Raw genomic sequence first — 6,000 nt, forward strand, 5'->3', positions numbered from 1 at the left:
GATTTTTTTTAATTTTAGCAATGCTAGATGTATCACAAAGTATTGAGTTTACCATCTATTTAATTTATACGGTTGTCGTAGTTTAAAATAAATTTATAATTTAGTTAATATGGTTTATTTTTGAATATTGGAAATGTGAGATGTAGCAAGAAGTAATTGTTTACTTGGCCATTTAATTTATATGGTAATTTAGTTCATTTATATTCTTTTTTTTAAATATTCAAAATGTGAGATGTATCATGAAGTAATTGTTTTGATGCCTATAAGCATTTACCTAGCCATTTAATTTTTATGGTTGTGCTAGTATTCTAATAACATTAAAATACATGAAACTTAGTAGAAAACTTGGTGGTTAGTAGCTTCTTCTAAATCTACATTTATTGAAATAGAATTATGTTTCCCAATATTTGTGTTCTCACCTAAATATGCACAATCTCCTCTTCCTTTAAATCTTCTTAGGCTAAGTTCATAACATTATATGGTTGGAGACCCCACACTGTGTATCTTTGCATGGGTTGAAACAAAATTTATCAATATACTACATTCAAATTCTAGGGTAGCGTTTTGTTGTTGCACAAGGGCACCCTTCATTGTTGCAAATTGAGATATAGACTAATTTTTATTGTCATGAACATTTGTAGCAACTAAAGGATGGAGTTCCCATTGCACTAGATTAGTTCCTCATTATTTTGAAGAATTTGTCTAATTTTTTATAGCTTCATGAATTTTGTTATTACAATACAAATTCTAGGACACCAAACTAGGGGAAAGTATGAATTGATTACCTTGAACAATTCAAGGGAATAAACCCACAAAACTACCAGTGGGACTCCCTCAAATGGACATTTTCTATGAACAATGGAACTTGATAACCCTAGCCATGACAAAGGGCTAAAATAACTATGGAAACAATCCACACTATTTAAATATAATTATTTAATGAAACTACCAAAATTAAAGCTATGAATATCAAAACCCAATTTAGACCAAAATTGAGAAAGTTTCAAAAACCCCTTCCACAAATGAATCTCGGAAGAAATGGACCACCTAGATCTCCTCCAAAACTAAAACCCAAGAAACTAGGAGTATGCATGACCAAACTAAAGACAATAGTGTCTCTTACCAAATAATGGTCAATCAACTAGAAAATTTCTATCTCTCTTATATTGCATTCCTCTTCAAAACTCCATAATCCCACCTTGTTGGTGATAAATTCTATCTAATGATTGAAAATATTTCCTCACCATAAATTCGTGCATGCAAGTTGAGTGCACAAACCTCATCAAATTACTTTCCTCGCATTGAAAATGAGGTTAGCATAGGAATATAATCTGATAACTTGCAGTTCCATTAATCGTAAGCACATACTTGTTGGTTGTAATCCCTCAAAACTTGTTATGCTACCTTCAAACTAAATAAAAATAAATCTCTTAAAAGATTCCAACCTCCCATTAGCTCATTACAATCTTGTGATTAGCTAAAAATATATTCAAAACCAAAAAAATTATAATTATACTTAAATCTCCTATTACACTTAAACGTTAAACTTAGGAATCTATAACCATATATAAACCTTCTATTAGACATTAAACTTAGGAATCTATAACCATATATAAACCTTCTCATAGAGCATATATTTTACCTCGATCCTTAAAATAACTCCCTAAACCCCACATATATGTAAGTTCAATTTTTCACAACAAATTATCCATTTTATTAAAAAATACTTAAACTATTTTATATTATTATTATTTTTTTCAAAATATAATTATTAAAATTTTAAACATATATATATCATAATTATTATTATTATCATAATAAAATCACTTAACTAGAATCTATATATATATCATAATTATTATTATTATCATAATAAAATCACTTAACTAGAATCTATATATATCATAATTATTATTATTATCATAATAAAATCACTTAACTAGAATCATTTATATTCAATGTGATTAAAATTTTTTACAGACCCTAATACCTTTAAAATATAAAAGTTATATCTTTAAACATGATATTATCTTTTAGAAAATTTAAAGATATAGGGCTCTCCATTGGCCTTTTGGAACTTCTCATAATTAGCGTAAGACGACTTGTAACATTGTTATTGGAAATTGAGAGGTGTATTGGAAATTGATATTTTATTGTGTTAAGTGTATATATTTTTTTAATTGTGAATTTAATAAGCTTTTAGGAAAAAAAAGTTTTAAGATAAAAAAAATTTTAAATTTATAATTTGAAAAATTATTTATATTTTTTCGATATTTGATAGAGGTTGATTATATATATATATATATATATATATATATATATATATATATATATTTACAATTTTAACAATTTTTTTTAGATTTAACAAAAAATTTACCTAAAAATATACCTCAGAACATATTAAATCATAAAATTATTTAAAAATGTTTTAACCATAAGATATTTCCTATTTATTTAATTTTTAAATTGTTTCCTATAATATATACATAGATTTATTTTCGTAACAAGAATAAGTATAGTTTTTATATTAAGTCTATGTCAGGTCACAACAAATATTGAGGAAGTTTGTTACATTTCTTCATGTAACAACTTGTCCCTTTGTATGAGAAATTTTAAAACATCTGAGGGATTGCATATAATTTCTAATTTTACCTAAATCCTACATGAATACATCTTGCAGAAATTGTTGAGCAAAATAAAAAATTGCAAGAATACATTAGTGCATGTTGTGCCTTCCCTCTTCTAGTAGTCGGTTGAGGTCTAGGAGTGAGCCTCATTCTTGCTTGCATGTACCATTGGTTTCCATGTGGTTGAGATTCAGAGTATTGATTTGATCTTATAACACTTCTATCTATGCACACAATACAACAATTTCATCCATTCATTTGGAAAATTTTCCCTTCAAGTCTTGGACTTCCTCCATCAAATTTGAAATGGTTTGTAGTTGCTCTTGTTGCTTCAAATTCATGACACACATATCTAGTTGCAATGTCTCCATTTTCACTAGACTATATATGCCTCTCTCATTACACTTGTAATTGGTGCATTTCTTTCTACTACTAGCATTGGACTCTCTATCTTTACCAACCACATCTTGGTCTAGGTGGATAAAAATAGATAAGGACAACCCTGTGTTCTCTTCTGAATCTTCCTTTTCTCCCAAACTTTGTTTTTTTTCTCAATGCAAAGCATTGTAAAAGTTCTAGTTTGCTAGCTTATATCATGGCGCCACTTCATGGGTTGATTTAGTCATTGTTAACTTGTGATGTTATGACCTTCAAGGTCTTGTTTGTAGTTTTTGAAGTTGAGATGCCACCCAATTTTACTCAAAATATATGAATTTGATGAACCAATAAGCTTGCTCAAGGATATTCTTACTCAAGGAGCCCCTCCAATAGGATGACATCTCCTACATGTGCTGAATTTATCATAAATTATCCCTTCAAGATTCATCTCATGTCACCAGGAATCAATATAGATCTTCTAACTAGAATTTCAATAGCTTTCTTTCTCCCTTACCTAGTTTAAAGATCTCAATTATAAATGCAAAGTTCATACCAGAAATATACACTTACAATTGGTTAACACTAAGTGTCATTCAATCCAGAGACATAGATACCATTCAATCATCTTTCATGGTCGTGCCTATTTGTTGTTTTCATGTACAATTAGGTCGGAAAATAACTGCAAGCCATGTTTGCAACAAGGATTATCCAACAGTATCTTCCCTAGACAATGTCAGCGACAACTTTACCAATTTTCAATTCAAGGTATCTCTTCAAGTGCTAAGACCAAAAATAATTACAAATTATGCCTCCTAACATTACCCAATTGCTAAATTTCTCAACCACCAATCCAATCCTACTATAAGAAAGCACCTTGCTAAACCTCAGTGCAGTATTGGGGGGAAATTAAGCATGAATGGTCGAAATGCACCACCCTGGTGTCTACATGTCCTCCATGGAATTAGCCAAGTTTCTAAGCTTTTCCTCACCTAATGAATAAACAAATTGGAAAGTTTTCTGGATATTTGCCACTGCATCTCCATTGAAGTATACAACAGGCCTTCGATCCCACATGCGACCTGATTAATGGCAACATTATTGTTCATAATTTCGACTCTACGATCTTCGTTTATAGCTTGAGGTGGTTGTTTGGCGCTGAGGCTATGATGCCACCATCGTATTGCACTTCATCATGAATGGGGTTTTGCGCTACATCCTTTGCTTGATTTAGATATGCACAGGGTCCCATGACAACGACCCCCCCATCCAAATTTTCATTTGTTTCCCTATGTAAACTATAGTTTGTTATTCAGAGGCCCTTTGGAACTTTTTTTTATCATGGTGGGGTGAAGGGGTTATAGTAAATTCCACAATCCCAATTCTCCATTGATTTTCCCAACCTGGAATTGGCATGCTTGGTTGGTGCTCTAATTAACTTCTATATTTTGGCTTCTCAAGACATGAAACAAATTCTTTCATGAGATGTCATCTAATAGCCTTTTTATTTTCTTCAACGAGTTCCATAAGTGATCATTTCTCATCCAGCTTATTTTATATAAGTATTGAATTATGATGAGTGAATCCCCCAAAATGATAATATTTATTTCTTGTAATTTTTTGGACAAAATCAATCCTTGCAATAGGTCATGCATCTCTACCTTTTTATTAGTCATGTGCCCCTATCCTCATCCATACCCTTTTACCAATTTTCCATTAGGGCTATATAAAACCCTTCCCCCTCTTGCCACACCTAGATTTTTCTTTGAAGCTCCATCAAAATGGAGTATCCAACATTTTTTTTATTTCTTCCAAACTGTAGAGAAAATGACAGAGCTAGGGAGGAACACCCCAAGATAACTCATCAAAGCCACAATCAAAGAATGATAATGGGAAGATTAAGAAAGACACAAGAAAGTGGTGTGAGTTCCTTAAGGGTCCCCCTCATAACACAAATGAAAGTTGCTGAAAGTAGTCACTAGTGGGTAAGATAAAAGTTTTAGAGTCAAATGTAGGTCTGAATCTAAACGCGAACCTGACAAGTGGAAACAAATCATTGATGTAGAACTCAATCCCACAATTGCCACCACCAAGGTCCAACAAAGTGAACCTGAAGATCCAGAGGCTAGTAAGTGTCTCTTCCACTCCTAATTATGGGTTAAGGGCATGCCATTGTGTTTCATTGTTTATAATGGGAGTCAAAAGAACCTAATCTTAGTAGATTTCGTTAAGTGGTTGGGCCTTCCAAAAACACCACACCCTAGCCATACAACATTCGCTGGCTCCATCATGGGCGATATCTCCACGTTAGCCAACAATGTTTTGTGCCCTACAACATCAAGCCTTTCACGGATGAGGTATTGTGTGATGTTCATCCCCTTGAATTTTTTAATGTTTTGTTAGGCCAATCATACTTGTGTAAGCATCATGTTGTGTGTGAGTCCTGAACTCATGTTATTATTATTAATTTGGTTTGAAAATTATAAAGGATACCAGAGGTAGCCCCACACACTATTATTTCTTTGATCTCTGTTAAGAAATGTAGTAAGATCATCTCCCAAACTAGGAAAATTGTTTATTCCTTATTTTCTCTCAAAGTAAGGAGAAGATTGTGGCCACATCCATGGCCTATAGGAAAGGCTCCTCAATGTAGCAGAGGAAAGTAGATAAGGTCATGGAAAGGTACAAGGACATATTCTCCTCACCAACGGGAGTACCTCTGCATTGTTAGGTCAAGCATACAATTGACCTAACCCCTAGTGTAACTCTACCTAATGTACCAATTTATCATCACTCTCTTCTGGAAAATGAGGAAATCAAGCAACAAATTTCAGAGCTACTACAAAAGCGGAAAATTCAACCAAGCTTCTCACCATGTGGGATCCCAATCATACTCATGCAGAAGAAGGATGAGACCTAGAGACTCTACATTGATTATTTGGCTCTCAAAAAAATCACAGTCAAGGACAGATATCTGATTCCACAAATTGATGACCTT

The sequence above is a fragment of the Pinus tabuliformis genome, chromosome 7, assembly GCF_031772625.1.
Source record: "Pinus tabuliformis cultivar Carrire ecotype Pingquan chromosome 7, CPIR1, whole genome shotgun sequence".
Lineage (NCBI taxonomy): Eukaryota > Viridiplantae > Streptophyta > Pinopsida > Pinales > Pinaceae > Pinus > Pinus tabuliformis.